The sequence below is a fragment of the Nuphar pumila genome, unplaced genomic scaffold, assembly GCF_984573655.1.
Source record: "Nuphar pumila unplaced genomic scaffold, dmNupPumi1.hap1.1 HAP1_SCAFFOLD_707, whole genome shotgun sequence".
NCBI classification, from domain to species: domain Eukaryota; kingdom Viridiplantae; phylum Streptophyta; class Magnoliopsida; order Nymphaeales; family Nymphaeaceae; genus Nuphar; species Nuphar pumila.
In genome coordinates, this window is record NW_028323458.1 from 16,477 (window position 1) to 35,220 (window position 18,744).

Genomic DNA, 18,744 nt, shown 5'->3' on the forward strand with positions numbered 1-18,744 from the left:
GTTCGGATTTAGACGCTGAAAGCCTTCAGCCAATGCCAACGGACTGTTGTCCTGTGCTTGAGTGGCTGCTTGAGAGGCGCTGATGGGGTTTCGGGGGGCTATCCAGCCTACCTCCTCGCGTCTATCGATGAAGTCCCGAGATCATGACGCACGAACTGAGCGCGTGCTGCGTGTTCGGTTGCGCGATTCCGACGCCGTGAACTTGAAGGCTGAGCGTGTGCTGGAGCCTGGCGGACCACAGGTCCCAGATCTGAGTCGAGGTCGCTGGACAGCGGACTCTCATTCGGGTCATTCCAGTATGAAGGCCCAACTGATTCTGATGCAGCTGGCTTGACTGGACTTACTACTGACCTGGGGCTGACTCCCCACCCTCCTGACAAAAGGGGAACCCGTGCTGAGGGGCTGACCTGCATGAACTCACTGTAGGCTAGAGCCTCCTTTCTGTACAGTGGGGACAGCCTCTTCAATTCTGATGCTGGAATGGCCCTGAATATTTTTGCCCTGATACCTTTGGTACATCGTCCAAGGTAATCCTCGACTGTGCTGATACAGTTCTCACACTCCTTGAACTCATGCCAGGAGGGCTCACAGCTTCCCTTCCACTGGACGAGGAATTCTGCATAATTCTGTTTCCTCTTGGAGCGGGAGGAAACCACATTATGATTAATGATGGCCTCTACTTCCCATTCTTGAGCTCCATCAATCATGACTGGCACAACTGCCCTGTTTCCCTTGGAATATAGGGCTTGACTAACGTGACTGACACTCTGGGGTGTATTTGCAAATTGGAAGGTAATTCCAATAGCACTGTGGATCCATTGGCACTGTGCTGTAGCACCTTGACTGGTCCAATGAATCTGGGACTGAATTTGTGCCTTAAACTTGGATGCCTGAGACTGATGTGCTTGATACTGAGCCATACCAAGTCTCCTGTCTGATAATGGTGGTTGACTACACCCTTCTTATCATGAGCTTCCTTCATTTTGCATTTAGCGCAATGAACACTTTGCCTGGCTCTGGCAAATTCTTCTTTTGCTTGAAGATATGTGCGCTCCCCCTTCGGACCGAAGCGCCCATCCATGAGGCCAATTCTGACTGTGGGGCAATAATATAATAATCCCTTCTGAGTTGCTATTCTGTCCTTTACCGCCTCAAAGGGGGCTAAAGGCACCGTGATTCTGTTCATTCTGAAAGGCGTGCTACCAGTTGCTTCACGATACATGTCGTTCAGAGCAAACTCAATGAAGGGCAACTTCTTGTGCCAATCACTCTGATCTGGTGCTACATAATGCCTTAATGCAGTCTCTACCACTTCATTGGTCCTTTCCACGAGGCCATTGGTCTGAGGGTGGTATGCTGTACTGAGACTTAACCTGATATCTGCTAGGTCACACAATGTCTTGAAAAGTTCTGAATTCCATTGTGGACCCCTGTCACTGACTATCTTGGTAGGCATGCCATAATGAGGGAAAACCTCCTTGAAGAACAGCTCTGCAAACCCTTCTGCAGTCAGAGTGGTGTGTGCTGGTATCAGCCTGACCATTTTGCTGAGATGACAGCAAAACACCACGATAGCATTATATTTTTCTGAGGCTGATGGGGTTAAGTCTACGATTAGATCTACCCCCACTGTTCTCCAGCAACTGCTAGGAGCCTGAATGAATGTAAGCGGTGGTCTTTTTCTACGCCTATCCGGCTTATCACTCTGACATTTGTAACATGATTGGACGTAGTTCTTTATATCGGTGGAAATGCTGGGCCACCAGAACTGTCGTTGGACAAGTTGGAGTGTCTTCTGAATCCCCAAATGCCCACACCATGGCACATCATGGTGCCAGTACAATATGTCTGACCTGAGTTCCCCTGAATCTGGAACATATAGGAGATTGCCCCGCCACAACAGGTCGCCTTTCCCCTCTGATAACTGACATGCCTTGCGTTGAGAGCGGTGGTCTGTACAGAGGTATCTCCTCTCGTCCCAGCCCCGATTCTGTCAAACAACGCTTCTACCAGTAGTTCATAAGCACTTAGGGAGGGATCAGTCTCCTGTGGAAGGGCGGTAGACATCTCAGGCTGATCAGGCACAGGAGTCCCCTCTACCCCTGAACTTTCTGGGCTGATGAGTGTACTTGTTTTCTCACCGGCATCACTCCCATGACCTTCTGATAATTCTGAACATGAACGTGAACGTGAACGTGAACCGGATTTTGCTGGCCCACTAGTCCGGCGGTCTGTGGAGGGAGGATGCTGTACTGATGAATTACTGAATAGGTGTGCGTCATGCAACTCATCAGTCTCAAAATGAACACGTTTCGTACCACGACGGCGGGCTGTTCCACCCCCTGATGACTTGTCATCCCCACGCTGACTGCTGCTCGGGGTGCGGCGCGTGTGGCCTCCCAGGAGGATGCTTGTGTAGGTGCAGACCACTTGCTGTCGGCCTCGATGAGCCTGGTCTGAACCTCCTGCAGTTGAGCTTCCAGTCTTGATTCTGATTCGCGAGCCAGCGACAGCTGTGTCATCGCCGTGAGGATCTGAGCACGCATTTTCTCCAAGTCGCGGCATACTTGAAACTTTTCCTGAGTCAGCTTGATGCTGTCTGCCATCGCTAGATGCATCAGCCGAGACTCGGTCATGGACGGGCTCTGCTGGGTCCATGCTGACACTGTACAGCACACTTCGTGAGCGGTCGTACATGGGATTGGAACCGAAAGGCCAATTATCCCCTGGTAACGTGAGTGCCTGTGCGGCTGGTGGCGTTAACATCCTGCTCAAGGCATCAGCCACAACGTTCCTGTCACCTTTGACATACAGAACCTCATACGTGAAGCCTGCCAGAAACACCAACCAGCGAGCTTGGCGGCGATTGGGCCGTTCTTGCTTGACCAGCCATGTAAGTGGCTCATGATCTGTGTGCAGCAAAAGTGAACTGCCCTCGAGATAGCAGCGCCATTGCTTAAAGCAATATACCATGGCGAGCATCTCCTGCTCTGTGGTGGTGTCATTCACCTCAGCTGACGTGAGTTTGCGTGCCACATATGCAATTGGGTAGGGAATATCTTCTTTGAACTGAATTAAGACACCCCCTATTGCCTTTGTGGATGCATCACTGAACACATGAAATGGCAAAGAGAAGTCCGGATGGAACATCATCGTTGCATTCTGAAGGCACAGCTTGAGCTGATTCCATGAATCCGTGCATTCTGAGGACCACATTGGTGGATTTTTCTGGGTATGGGCATGTAATGCCCAAGCCAGGTCTGAATACTTAGGGATGAATCTATTAAAATAGTTCATGAACCCCAGGAATCGTCTGCATTCTGTGGCTATGGATTCCTTTAATACTGTAGCCTCTGATTTTGCATCTGCAGCTTGTGCTGCCGCCAACTGATGCACCAACGTGAGTGGAGGCTCCCAGTCCGTGAGTGCCTTTACTTTATTGGGATCAGGCATCACCCCCTGACCTGTCACAATATGCCCCAAGTACTTGAGTTGGCTTTGAGCCCATGTACACTTGGGTAATTGACAAAACAGGTTATGCTGATGCAAGGAGGTAAGCACAGCATCTAAGTGCTTAGCATGCTCCTCCATGCTACTTGACTTGATAATCACATCGTCCAGATACACCAGACAGTATCCTCCTAATATATGCTTTCTGAGGATAGTGTTCATGGCTTGCTGGAAGATGGCTGGGGCATTACTGAGGCCCATTGGCATGACACACCATTGATACAATCCAAATGGTGTGGGGAAGGCAGTATATGGTTTACTTTCCTCTTCCATGGCAATTTGATAAAATCCGGATGCCAAATCCAATGCACTGAATACACATGCCCCTTGTAAACTGTCTAGGAGCTCACCTTGATTGGGGATGGGACCTCTGTTGAGTACTGTCCTCGTATTCAAATGCCTGAAATCCACACAGAACCTTAGTTTCCCATTAGGTTTAGGTGCAAATAATACTGAAGAGCTCCAGGAGGAAGAACTTGGCTCTATCCATCCTTTTTCAATGAACTCCTGAATTCTCATGATGAGCTCTTCTCTTTCAAGAGGGGTGAGTCTGTACTGTCTGATGTACACTGGCTTAGCGCCCTCAATGAGCTCTATATGGCATTCATAGCCAACTGCATGAGTGTAGGGTGGGATCTTTCCTGCTAAAGTGCCTCCCTCACCACTGTGTTTCTGAATAACTGCTTGAATTGAGGCCGGCAACCTGGTAGGGTTGTCGTCTCGCTGAGCGACCTTGTCAGGGTTATCCTCACACCCATGACCCTCATGAGCGGTCCGTGAAAACTGAACTGGGTTATCGTTACGCAAACGACCCTCCTGAACATCTACCACTTCCTTCTGAAGGAGATGTATTCTGTAAGCTACTTGAGTACCATGCTCAATTTCCCTGCGTAGCTTCTTGAATTCTTTCCATGAACCTGGCTGTGCCTGGTGATCTGTCTGTTTCTGCATGGTGCATATTTGGGGCTCTCGTATGGGTGCAGCCACCTTGCGCTGCAAGCCCACATACTCTCTGTCTGTGCCACCAAATACCTTTGCCTTTATGACAGTATCGTGATACTCAAGGAATATATTGTAAGGGTGCAAAAAGTCATCCCCTATAATACATTCATACCCATGTTGAGCTTCTGGCATGACTTGAAAGGTGTGGATTGGGTGGTGTTTACCCAACTTGATAGAGACTGGAGCAGTCCCATGGGTCTTGACATAACCCCCAATCCCCCCACACTGTCTGTGGAGTTACCTGACTTCCAAGAAATTCCCAATCGTGTGAGAAACTTCTTGCTGATAACACTTACGTTGGCTCCTGAATCCAACAAAGTTCTGACCATTGCTCCCCCAATTCTCATATCGAAACTCGTCTTATGGAGAAAAGCACCCCTTTCTTGAACATGAGGAGGAGGCTTTGGGGAGAATGACATGACAACTGATGCATGAGATGAAGGACTGATAGTGTGGGGCCTGTTTACAGTACTCCCTTCCACCAACCACGGAGTAAATGCCTTATGCTTCCTCAAAGACATGGGCAACTCCAACTGAATATTGTGGCCAGCCTTATCTATGCCTGACATATGTCTGAGAGCTGTATGTGAGTCATAAGGGTCTTTACCTGATAGACACAATATAACATCTTGAGTAAGGGCTGAAACGTTCAACCATTCTGACAACTCATCATCTGAATACCTGAGGGCGCACCTGGGACCTGACGTGGAAGCCCCTTGTTGGTTGCCCGGAGGAGCTGACATGACTGACGGTGCCGGCTCCCCCCCGCACCCTCATTTTTCTGCGTCGGCCGCGCGCGTATCGCGTGCAGCCTGCCGTGCGGTGCTGTACGCCCTCATCCATTCCAGCGCTGCCGCCTTGTGCTCGTTCTTAAAGAGCGGACAGCGCTTGTAGGCGTGATGCCCCTGACATAATATGCACGCGCCTTGATCAATCGCGTTCATGCATTGGGCCTGAGACATGGCTGGCGTGAGCCCCACGCGGTTCCTGAGGTAAGGGGGCGCCAACTCTGGCCTGTCTTGTGCGAGTCGTCGAACGACGTCCGAGAAGGACGCGTCGTCGGTCCTGTTGGACCGGGCGCCGGGACCCGTCCGGCCTGCGCCGCGTCCCGAGCCTCGACTCGCGGATCGTCCCCTGTTTGCCCCCCCGCCTGGCTGCGAAGAGCCGCCTGAACCGCGTGAGCGTGAGCGCTCGCGCCGGTGAGTTGCAGAGCCTGCACCTCGATTAGACTCAGAACCACTTCCGTCGTGCCTACTGAAGAGGTTAACTTGTCCTCTCTCAGTACGCACGGTGCTGGACATGTCTAACTGCGTGAATATATCATGAGCTGTCGCTAGCTGAGAGCATATAGTCGACAGATACTCTGAACACAGGCGCGATGTATCCTCGGGCGTCTGCTTATCTTGATGTATGAACTGCATGAATATGTCAGTGGCGTCATACTGGGTAAATCCCCGCCACGCTTGACAATCGGCGAATTCCACTTGCCACGTGTGTGCAACATCGTGATGAACGAATGAATGCGTCTGATACGTTGAAGTCATGACACTGGCTCGAATTCCGTGGACGTGGTCTCATAAATTTGCTGATATAGCTTACGCAAACGCGTACTGAGAGCTATACAATCTGATAATTCCGTATAATCGCTGTCAAGGGCCTGCAATTCTTCCCAGGCTGCCTTGCGGGCCGTGCCAGTGCTGAGCACTTGCCCCCTGATATGCGACAGAAATTCTGAAATCCCTGCAGGCTTTCGTTCGAGTGCATAACGCTCGCAACGAGCCTTCCACCCATATATTCTGACGTCATCGTCTGAAATGCCCGTAATTAGGTTCTCTATGACAACTTGATGGGGGACTGCAGGGAACATGTTAACATGAAAATTCTCAACGGTGGTGAACCAGTTCAACCACACCTGCTGAGCACTCCCAGCTTTCGGCATTCTGAAATTACTCTTGAGGTTGCGCATCTGGGATTCCAAAAATCGCATGCCGTCTGATGCTGAGAGCACGGGCTTTGAATCATTCAGGAGCTGGTCAGTGATAGCACCTTGGGTTAGGGCGGCCCCGAACGTGAAACTGTTGTCCTCCCCGAGGGCACTGAAAACCCGCTGAATCTCCACAGCGAGCGATGCTTGACGCTGAAACTGGGGTGCCCGCTGATGCTCCCAAGCTCCGTAATTGGAGACCTCGGCATGAAGGCGCCAAAGCGTGCTGAACACTGAAAGCTCCAACTGAATGAGAAACTGAAACCTGTAGACCCACCGGAGGAAATCCTTCTCCTGAGGGGCATCCTCCGTTGTCTGCTGTAGGAGGCGTAACAGGTTGCGTGACGGAGTTGCCTCCCTATGATGGAGGCGATGCCGAGCTGCTGCAGCTATGGCATCCTTACCCCCGATGAACTTGGTGACGGCTACATAAAGTACCCGTCCTGAAGGTGGTAACAACTCGAACATTGCCTGCGTAATTTTGGAGACGGCTATCTGGGTAATAATGCCCACCTGTCCGCACTCCCCTGACTGAAGCAAGGCTGTCTCGATGTCTGCTGCCTCCACTGAATTCGACGCGAAGGCTGCACCTGTCGCCATGAGATTTTCCCAACTGAAAACTGAATCCTTGAGGTGGCTTGTCAGCCCATGATCCGCCAGCGTCTCTGCCATGGCTTCTGGGAAGAAAGCCATGACTAACTGACGTAATGCATCCCTTTCTTTTCCTGGTTCGGGTGCCTGAAATTCTTCCAGAGAGAGAATTTTCTCTAGGCCTGAGACTGTACATTTTGCCAGTCGTGCGGTCTCCATCACCAAATTGAGATGGATCCCCGTGAGTTGCTGAAGTGTCGTTAAGACACGCGTCATACGCTTGTGCTCTGCCACCAGCATCAAGGCTCGCCCTGTCGCGTCCTCGGCTGGCTCTGAAGTTGGCAGAGTCAAACAGTACTCATGACAATTCTGAAGGCCGTATATAATACCTGGCCGATATAACTGAAGCTCATCATGAATGACCGGAAGGTCCTGAACGAAACGTACCCATGAAGAACGGTCGAAATCCCGCTGTCCCCCGAGGGCCTTACGAGCCGCGGCCAATACCGCCTCTGACATGAACGTGAATTCCACAACCATCCCTGTACGAGAGCCAAATGTTACAGATGTATGTGGAAAACGTAGGGGTTCCTATGTCTGCAACGTAAACCTCGATAGGGGTGTTCAGCAATGGGACCAAACACCCTTCACCTGAAAGAAGTCCTGACCGAAGTCCCTGATACGTGATATATTCTGATAGTGTCTCCAGGCATCTCTCGTAGGAGACCGACCTCCGAACCCTGGACTTCCCATTGCTGCTATCTGATTCCCTATCGAGGATGACTCAACATACGTCTAGCGACGTCTTCACATAACAACGTGCTTCTCTGCCGCCCTGTTGGGGTACTGTTGCTTCGCCCTAGTGCACTTGCCGCCTGTAGTCGCTCAGCTGTCCTGGCGCGTGTTGCCCGTTAGGTTCTTGTGATTCGGGTGGCCCTTGAGACTCTTGCGGTTCGTGAGGCTCCAGTGGCACTCACAGCCCTAGCGGCCCAAGCGACCCCTGTGGCACTCGTGGCCCCCGCGACTCCCTCAGCCATTTGCGGCTCTCGCAGCCCCTGTCCATTTCTTGGTGATGATCGTCCGCCCGTCACAACCGGGCCTTTGTTACAGCTTGGGTTTAAATGTTTCCGGTTACTCCCTTGGGCGTTGTGCAGGTCTGACGTGGTGGATGAAGACGAAGGTTTTTTCCCTGGCGGGAGGTCGTGGTTTTTTCCCGGGGATTTTTATCAGGTGATAGCGGGTTAAAAGGCCCCGTAGATGATCTTGGTTTTCCCTTTTTGTGTTTCCACCCTCCCGCCGGGGTTTTTCTTGCCTTCTTTGACGACGCTTCGGAGGTGGCCGTGCGCCGCGTCTGCTGTACGAAGAGTGTGCTGCCGAGGACGGTTGGCGGAGCATGGTTCTTCCATACTCTGCCGTTCGCGCGACCGCACTTGACTTCCCGCCAGTGTGGTTGCGCCCGTTCTTATTGGTGCCACCTGAGTATGATGGTCCTGTGCTGTTGTGCGGCCGTTGTTGGCTTTGAGTTTTAGAACGCGTGTGCCTTGGTTTTTGTGGCGGCCCCGAGCCATGGTATTTCACCTTGTCTGTGTAATCCAATTTACTACAGATGGCGCTCCCAGGGCCATCGGATGCCAATGACATCATCATCCACCGCAGCTGACAAACGCATTGCTGGGCGGTGCATGCTGTGGCCACAGCCATCAGATCATCCAAGGAGCCAATGGATCACTTGGCAAGAAATCCCAGCTCACAACCGGCTCATGCTATGGCGGATGGGAGACACACAGACACTACGAATAAATCCATGTCATGATCGAAGATAGTTCTCAAAACAAAGAGAGAATCAATGGTGACGGTCATCAAGGAACGCCTGGTGGAGAGCCCTTTTCCTCATGGCATTGGTCGATGTATTCATTGTTATCAAACATCGGTTACAAACTCGGCGACATGGGCATCATCTCAACATCATGGCCAAACGCACGTAGATTTGCAACATCTGTCTCGGTGTCCGTCATCAGCGAGACGCAAGAGCTTGCTCTGACACCTTGAAGCATGCTGTGAACGTTCCCCATGTCCCTAATATCCCACGATAGCTTGCTCGCAGATGGGGCCACATGATTCAGATCGGCATCAGTCTGGCAAGTATCCTGCAATCCTTGCAGCCGCTGCAAGCTTGAAAGCATGCGTGCATTGCAATGCGTCCGGCGCGACAGGTAGATGAGGATGCCTGAGCCGTGTTTTACAATCGCATTCATGGCTGCATCCAGCTCTGGTTGCGAGTTGCACATTTCCACTCCAAAGACGTCGCCAATCCACGCTTTCCTGCTCGAAATCGCCCCCCTCAGTATAGCACTCATTGCGGTGCATATGCAGCACTGTACGAGCACCGAACTCATTGCTTTCCCGGCCATGCCAGACTGATTTTGATGTAGCTCATGACTTTGTCTTTTGGCTTGGTTTGGCTCTTTGGTTTTGCTTCTACTTCTGAACCCAAATGCAGGTCCCATGTTGCAGTCGGTGCGGGATCTTCAGAATTGCACTTCGATGTCAGAACATGTGTGTTCATTGGATCAAGGCTGCCTTTTTCGGCTGTTGCTGGTAATCAACACTGTGCAAGAAGCTTCTCTTGATGGGCGCAGAGCCAGTGCCGCTATCATGCGCAGCATGGTGCGCTTTCAAGGCAGCTTCCGCAAGCAACATCGGCAGTCTCAAACTCGCTGACGCATTAGCCATACAAAAGCATTCGGAATGCGAACCAGATTGATGTGGTTCTCGTCCGAAACTTCATGCTGGTGAAGATGGTAAACCCTCAACATTTAGCGCACAAACACCTGCGTCCCTGTCAGAAGGTGGAAAATTCTTTCACAAGCAGATCGCCTTGCTTGATCAAGTGCATGTCATCTGCTCGCTGAGTCGCACCTCGTGTATCCGGACGAGCGGGCGGCCGTTCTTGATGTCACCGTGCACAAGCGCCATGTGCTCTTGCCGCTCAATCAGGCTCTCAAAGCTGACGGCCCTGAAGTCACCCCACCGTGTGGCGAGGGAAGTACCTGCCGTCTGCCGAAGCAGCACCTCGCGCTTCAGCCGATACCGCACTAGGTCCGCTATCGTGACGCATTTGAGATGGTGCGCCCGCGCAAAGTCCTGCAGCTGCGCTGTACGTGCCATCTCGCCTGTCTGCCTGTCCACCACCTCGCACAGTACCCCCGCCGGATAGCACCCTGAGTACATGCGACGTCCCGTCAGGTTTGGAGCATATGAGGCCTTTCGCCGCATGAATCAAGTGCGCTGGCTTCTTGACCAGTGCCGCATGGCGACACTGAGTAAAGACCACAGTAGGATGAGCTGTTACAAGGCGCGATGCAATGGATAATGATACTTATGCTGGCCTATTCAAATGATAAGCGAGCTTACGCAGTATGTGGGGGTATGGTGTCAGCATGTATCTGGTGGCCGCTTGCATCTGAGGAAAATCATATGCACGCATTTGATAGACACATGTCCTCTCTGGTTGCGTTGCAATGCGCCCTAACCCCACTCAAGTGCCCGTCACATCAGCCCGTGCCCACCAGCCAGAAGAAAGCGAGCGAGAGAGAAGCGTGACAGTGCAACGACACACAACGCGACAGCATGCTGGCGAAGACTGCCAATGAGATGCTCACGGTGCCAAGTGAGAGCCACACAATGGGTGTGAGAAAGATGCACAAGAAGGCGCCAAGATGGATCCACAAAAAGGGGGTGAGAGAGATGCACACAAAGGTGCTTACTGATATCCCCGAACCCAGAGCGTTGTGCGGGTTGGCCCCCTGACACGCTAGTGGATGACTGCGGTCTGCGGAGTCGATGGGCATGCGAGATCACATCGCTAGAATCAACATTCTGGGCTTGCGCCAAGTCAATTGTTTGAAAGAACAGTACCTGCATAGTACGCCAAGTCTATGGCTGCCTCGGTGTGCCCAGGTCTCACGAGAACCCCACCCTCCCTTGACCGTAGAGGGAAGATGTGCCCTGGCTTGCGCAACTGTTCATGAGTTGTGTTCGGGTTGCCCAGTGCTGCAAGTGTCTTGGCTCGGTCGGACGCACTAATGCCCGTAGTGATGCCCTCTCGAATGTCGACAGTGACGGTGAACGCTGTGTACATGCTTTCCTCGTTCTCAGCAGATGACACCATGAGAGGAAGGCGAAGACGGTCGCAATCTGAACCCTGCAATCCTACGCACAGGACGCCTGCAGAGCACCGTCTCTGGTCAACACTTTTGGGGAACGAACTCAAACGAGGATGAATGCGTCATTGGAAATCCTCAAAAGCGAGCACTTCATCATCAGCTGTCTCAATCAATGCATTATGCACTTCAAAAAGTTGCGTGGGCACGATTCGCAAACCTTACAATAACACTCTGAGTTGTAAGTACATGTTTGCGTGCCCTTTGCCTGTGCTTCCCCACGCACAAGACGTCCTGTCCTGTCGGGCTTGAAGCGACGTCAGCACGACAACGCCGCAAACTGATTAAACTAATTGACACGCACCACTGGTATGCTCCACCATAAAGGCAATTTTCTCTGGCGTCACTTTATCAGCCGCAAGAATGAGATCACCCTCATTTTCTCTGTTTGCATCGTCCAGAACCACAACAAGCTCCCCCAACGCAAGGGCCTCCAACGCATCAGCGATGGAGTCGAAACCTTCTGCGGGAACGTCGAGCTCTGTCGCGATAACCTCAGCAGAATTCTCGCTGGAGGATTCTGCACAGGCTTGCAAGGATGGCATAGTCTGAGGACGTTCAGGTGCAGTGATGTAGCACATAACCATGCGCTGTTTTGCGCCTAGCAAGCGTCCATCGCAGCGAAGATGGACAATAGAGGGAACTGATTTGCCACAAATGCATTTTGGTGCCCCTCCAAGGGCTGAAAGCTTTCCCATCCTCATCTTCGCCAGTATATCGTAAACTGCTAACACATAAAATGAACGGACGGACGCCACGTGGCGTTGCAGCAACACGGAAGTGCAGCCCATATATTCACGCAATTACAGAGTGACTGTTTTTGGGCAGTGGGAATGCGTGTGGGCGGCAGAATAGTAGGATGCACGTGCAGAAGAAAAACGTTTTGGAGAACATGACAAATTCACGACTATCTCGCGATACCCTGAACCCGGACAAGCCTCAGAACTTCTTGCAGAGGACTTCTGAAACGGCTCCTTTTTCGGTCTATCCACTTAATGGCTGAGAGAGTAGCCCAGCAGCATGCGACACGCAGTGGTCGAATGCTTGTCTTCGATCCGAAGCAACTGAATAGCTCCAATTTGCACATCACACCAGTGCAGGCGAAATACTCGTATAAACTCGTGTGATTTATGCTCGGACATGTCTCCCCGGGCACCGACTGCGCGTCCCTGCGACCACCACATTGAACAAGTGATGTACGTAGTTGAAAAGCCTTCACTGGGATTGATTTGGCTGAGGCGTTGCTTGGAGGAGGAGACGCAGATGTTGCTGTGCAAGGGCACAAAAGCACAGGTTGACTCAGTACAGGGTCAGGTACATGGTCTGCACCACCTCGCATGCTGATCTCTGATATGTTTAGGCACATGGTTGCGAGATAGGAGAACCATAGAGATTTACCAGAAGTCCCAATATAATTAAACCGATTACTGGACACCCTCCGCGACGCCCTGTACAGAGAAAAGCCAAAAAACAGAGTCTCGCTCAGCAACCGGCGGCTTCACAGCTCGACCGATGTCGGTGTCAAATGCGGTCAGGGACAGCACGATGGGTGCTCGGCACGATGGGCGCATTGGCACCCCAAAACAGATCGGCCGCCCCTATTTCAACAGGGTCGATGTGATAATCTGGGTAAGGTGGCTCGTCGTGAACAGACACGTCGACGAGCTGCCCACTCGTCGCTTGTGGTATTGCCTCCGGCTCAGGAGGAGAGCCCGCATTTCCTGTGGACCGTTGCCGGCGCCTCCAATTCCGTCTGGCCCTTCTTGGCGGTATCTGTGCGTCCGAGCATACTGCTTCATCCTCCAAATCTTCCTCCTCTGTGCCAGCCTCAGGCATCTGCAAGTCCTCAGGTGTGTGCACCTGAAGCTCTAGCATCTCGGCCTTGTCTTCCTTGGCCCAGCGATAAGCATAACAAATCGGAGCAACGACTAACACTATGAGGACGATCGTGGCTGATAGCGATAAGAAGACAATTTTGAACACGCCAGTCGTTTGGCTCCCAGTGTAGCGGAAAGGGGGTGTTGCTGAGCTGACATTCTGGATGTTAGCGGGGCGAAGTGCCGCTTCAATTCCAACCACACTCGCCTGCACACAGCCCCATATCAGCAATGACTGAGAGCAAGTGGTTTAGTTTATTTGTCGTCTACATTGTTCGCTAATGGAGCGATGCATGCTTCACCCCTGACACAGTGAACGAGCATCGCCGTTCTGGTGGATGCCGTGCGCCGGAGCAGGCAATTCTAACAAACGCAGCAAGCACGCATAGCTCAACTCTATTGATTGTTCATGCTTTCGTAAATACTTGATGCAGTAAGAGCAACACGAGTCAAAGGACACAGCTGCACATGGCAGCTAGCACGAGTCAAGACAAACAGCCAATCAGACGAGCCAAAGCGGACTGAGCATGGGACACAAACCCCCCCCCGGCCAATCTGCATCCGGGGTATGACAAAAAGCACAAAACAGACGATGAGCGTGCACATACCGCATCAAGAGTGGACAGCCACACATCGATGTCATCATCCTGAGGCTTGACGTCGCCGCCCCAGCTGATTTTCTCAACACACTGTGTTTCTCCAATCTCGAGATCGAGCAGCCTCACTTCAGTAGGGCCCATGGGGGCGGGGGACGTTGCTGCCCGGCTGACAAAAAGTTCGGGTATTTTCCCGGTACCGTTGTACCCAATGCAGAGACCAGTGCACGTATTTTGCGTGAGGCTCTGAAACAACGAAGCGTCCTCTAACACGACGACCGTAGGAGGCTCCTGGAAAACTGTGGCCAGGAGAGACGCGAAGCGGGGGGCAGTGTCGAAGGGAGGGACCTGGAGCCCCCCCCCTACATATACTGGTCCGTACAGCCCAGATTTCCCCGGCAGAAAGCTCACGCTGGAGAGGAATAGGACGCGATGCGTGGTCGATGGGGTCAGAAATGTTAATGTCGGCTGAGTGGCATCTGGGCAATGCAACGAGGAGTCTGCACAGTCATCTTCATGGTGTGAGCAATGCTGGAGTCGTGATGCTACATGTGCATGTGGCTGCGACGTTACACTCATCAGGAGCAAAAGAACAGGCACTCCTCGGCAAACCACAGATCATGGAACTGAGCCTTCTTTGAAAGCCACCAACACCTGCACATTTCCTGATTGTGGATTCGTTACATGCCATACGAGTCTCCAAATATGATGCCTGTGCCCTCTGCATGAAATGCCATATGTAAACCAAGAGCACCGACATTAATTGAGCCATCTAATGATAGTGATGTGTATCACTTCGAATGTGCTGTCTTTGTTTCTTGCTGTCTATTTCCTGACGTTATCTATGTGATGTGATGATGTGCTTACTTGGTTGCTTGTTGACTACTTCCTGCCATTTTCTATCTATTTGATGTAACAAGGCCTCGACCGCTACGCGGTCTCAGCTCTCGCAGTATACTTTCATTAGTTTGGTTGGGATACGCCTGTGAGCTCCTGTGACTATTGTGCCTGTGAGCTCGTCTTTCGAGCTCATCTGACTGTGTGGATTCCGAATGCTGAATTTCTGTTGTGCTTCAACAAACGACATGCAGCAACCAAACCCTCTCGTTCAAACACCGGCGTCTATGTGATGTAATGATGTATCTTTTTGCAACACACTGCATCCGCATAAACATTGGCAACTCCCAGAACTACTTGGGAATCAAAGAGGTGGTAATTAGATACCTGATTGGCACTAGCCTAAACAGGTAATAACTTCTCTTTGCAATGGCTGAGGTAAGCCGTGGCTGACAGAACAGGTCTGATGTCTCAAAGGAAAGATCAAGGAGGTTGGGACATTGAAAGGTGTTGATAGGCCGAAGGCGGCTCGCGCACCAATGATGTAAGTGCTGGCGTCTGTGACTTCAACGATGTTGCCTGGATACTCTGCGTCTACGTTCACCATCCACAGATCTTGGCCCCCTGAAAATTGCACCACAGGCGCACTTGCAGCAATTGTGTCCTTCGGCCGAAGCAGCAGGTTTGAGATCCATAGGCGGCCATTGGCGCCTTTGAAAGCACTGTCGCTGCCCGTTAAAATGGTGCACCGCGTGGCGTTGGGCGTGCAGTAGTTCGAATCTTGAAGACAGTCCCCCGGGCACGCACCCTGCAGATGCACGAGCAACAATCTATCCTGGCCAGCCTATCCTTCCCTGGCTGCCAAGAATTGCACCAAAAAACACAGGGTCATCCCTGCTTTGTTGATCTGGACTTTTTGTTTGGTGGACGACTGTCACATGACTTATGCATTCTGGCTCAATGCCGTGGACGCATGCAGTGACCTGATTCATGCTGACGAATGCATGATGAGCGCCTTTGCCTGCACTGCTTGAACCCGGGAGCTTCATGGGATGTAGAACCACACCTAGGCCCTTGACAATCAGGAACCCGCCAAAGTCCACCTCAAGTCTCTCTAGCATGTGAAAATCTGTAAGTTAATGATGGCATGCCTGGCAACATGTGTATCCTTCCACCCTCAAAAATCTGTGCGAGTGGTCAGTCTTCTTGCCCCTCCGCTCTTTGTCCCTGCTCCAATTGCAACATTGTTTGCGCAGCAACCAACTGCCTTGAAGGGCATACCCAGATGGCCATGTCCGAAGACATCTCAGGGAAGACAATGCCTCCATTGAACGCAGGACCCGATATGTCCAAGTTGCTGACAATCTTGATTAGGCAAGAACGTGCATGGATGGAGCGCTGCAACTGCTCTGACGTTTCGACGGTGACCTCGACACAATTAAGTGTGCCTGACCCGGAAGCCGTTGCCACAAATGCTGCCAGGAGGAACACCAGTCTGGAGGTGCTCCTTGCCTTGCAGCTGTATTGTTGCTCCATGAGTCCAGGAGCTGGTTGTCAAAGTCCTAACCACACCGCTCTATGGTCAACCTGCAGGCATGTATGGATAATAAAAAAACTCTTGATACGGGCATCTTGGCAACGCTGGGCAAAATTCATCATTTGCATGGGCCATAAAATACGCGAGAATTTGTGGTGTCCGGACCTGACTGCTAAGCAACTCCAGCTCATGACTCCGACAATTCAGATTAGAGGAAATGTGATATTGTAAGCGATGGTGATGCGGTAGTGTTCATGGATTGCATGAATGAGTTGTCATGAAGGTTGGTCACGGTATAGCGGAGCATTGCGAGACACAAACGGCCAAGTTGCACCGCAAGAGCCTGTTCGAGTGCCGAGCCTTATTTGCTAGCATTTGACGACATACTAAATAATGAACAAATACACGTGTGTTCAGGCAACCATGGATTGCACTCTGCGTCATGCTGAACAATGCGTCGACAACACTTCTCGTTGTCTGTGTATGAACGCACTTTGCAACAAGCGCGGCAACCTGAAAGGCAATCCACGTTTACATCGAGCACTTACCGAGACGCTCTGTACGAAGACTGAAGCATGGCCCTTTCGAAATGACCCAATATCTCGATATGAGGTAATGATGAGGCGATGCATCTTCCAAAATGGTCAGATCATGTAGAAATGCAGCGTTTAAAGCACGTACTACATCACGATGTTGACACAGACGCTGGGGCTGTTACAGTCTGCCAATAACGGTGCCCATGACTGAATGTCATTCTGGCAGCGAAACCACGACACCGAACGGAGCATCCTATCTCCAAACACCTGTGAAGCAGACATGTCTGTCAGACGGTCTGTGTTTCAAAAGGCCAGAGTCTCAGGCTGAGAACGAGGAGTGCCTAAAATTTTTTTTGAAGATGATAACCAAGAAAGTCACGCAGTCAAAGAAGTTATTATGCATGCCCATTACATCTACATTCTTCACACTCTGCAGCATCTAAACCACTCAAAGTGATGAGGTTCTGTCATGAACCGGTCCTCCTCAACTGGGTTCATCGCTGCCGAAGTGCGATGGCTCGAGCACTCCTCTGCAAGTAATCTGGCATTGTAGGGCTGTCGCAGCTAAACGATCCACAATCGACAAGCCTGCAATTACCTCTTGTGCTCTGAGGGATAGTGCTACTATTCACAGAGCCAACCACGCAGACCCCGACCCAGTGCAGCCCGCAGCCAGACTGGGCATGTCTCACTTGACCTGCGGTGTTCGGCGTCGAGTAGCAGCACACTCCTCATCCTTGCGCTTCCCAGTAATACCAAGTACCGCCCGTGCCATATCAAAGGGTACATCCCGCGGCTTTGGCTTGGCACCCCCGTCTTCAGTGTGCTTTGTAGGCTGCCCTCTTGCTGCCGCTTGATGCGATGCCTTGCCTTTGCCGGAGCTTCCCAGTTCAGCTTTTGAAAACACATCAACCATCTCGAGCCTCGCTTCCAAAGAAATCGACTTGAAACTGGTTGTTCGCAGAATGGTTTGAACCCTGCACAGAAGCACTGCACGTGAAGCATGGAATCCGTTGAACATGAGATAAGACAGTCATCCATAAACCCTGTCGTCAAACTGCAGCGCAAGACACAGTCAAAATCGCACAGCAGACATCAAACCAACAAACCGATGTCATATACAGCCCCAGGACAGAATGGACCATCCTGGAGATCAGAGTACCACAGGCCATCGTTCACAGCCGTGATGCGCTCACCGACGAGCATGTTGCAGATGAATCCAGACAGAGTGTTCACAAGAGAGTGAATGCGCTTTACCCATGTAACCTGTATACATTCGCAGCGAGATGCAAAATGTTAAAACGCACGTTAGCCCAGGATCATAGGCACACTAGATTCCCGAACAGTTGAAGTTGCCAATGTCCATGTGAATGCGGTAGTGTTGTAAAAGGACACATCATCATCACATCATCACTAGACCTACCAAAAATGACCAAGGTTTCTTGTCATCCCAGGAGTAGTAACATGTGCCAATGCAGAGTGGGCAGCAAGGGGCGAGATGCAGCGCACGAGTTCCCAAAAAGCTGTTTTTCTGAACTGCACCATCGCGCTTTGGTGACCCAGTCAGTGTCCACGTCCAAGGACGCCGCTTGGCCGCAACTGGCATTCTTCGCTCGACGTTCAACAGCTGGCGTCCAGTCAAAGCGCATGCGCTTTGCCACTTCTCGCCAGCAATCGTCATTACGTGTCCATTTGGGCGGCTTTCCCCAGAACTTAACCTGCACTGTTGACATCACTAAGAATCCACACCACGGGGGACTGGACAAGAACAGGAGAAGTATCATCTACTGAAAGGAGCGAGCCTATCTATGCAGACAGTCCTCATCTGCAGTTCCATGAAGTTTTTCCTGTGACAGCCTTCCTCGCGGCAAGCGGGGGATCCTACAAGGACTCAAATGGTGAGACACAGAGTGCTGACAAAGAGGTGCAACATATCCTTACTGGAAGTGATCTCACAATGCGCCTGCTCTCGCCCGTCTCCTAGTGGTGAGATGGGTCGTGTACCATATCAAAAATACCCAAAACGGTGTAACTTTTGCATAACCCGCCGC

The 18,744-nt window shown here is 51.5% G+C and overlaps 1 pseudogene; it reads right to left on the reverse strand.

Annotated features, from left to right (window-relative positions):
• Positions 1–9,973: 9,973 nt before the first annotated feature.
• Positions 9,974–12,101, reverse strand: LOC149809885 (putative bifunctional riboflavin biosynthesis protein RIBA 1, chloroplastic pseudogene; annotated as a pseudogene).
• Between the last annotated feature and the right edge of the window lie 6,643 nt (positions 12,102–18,744).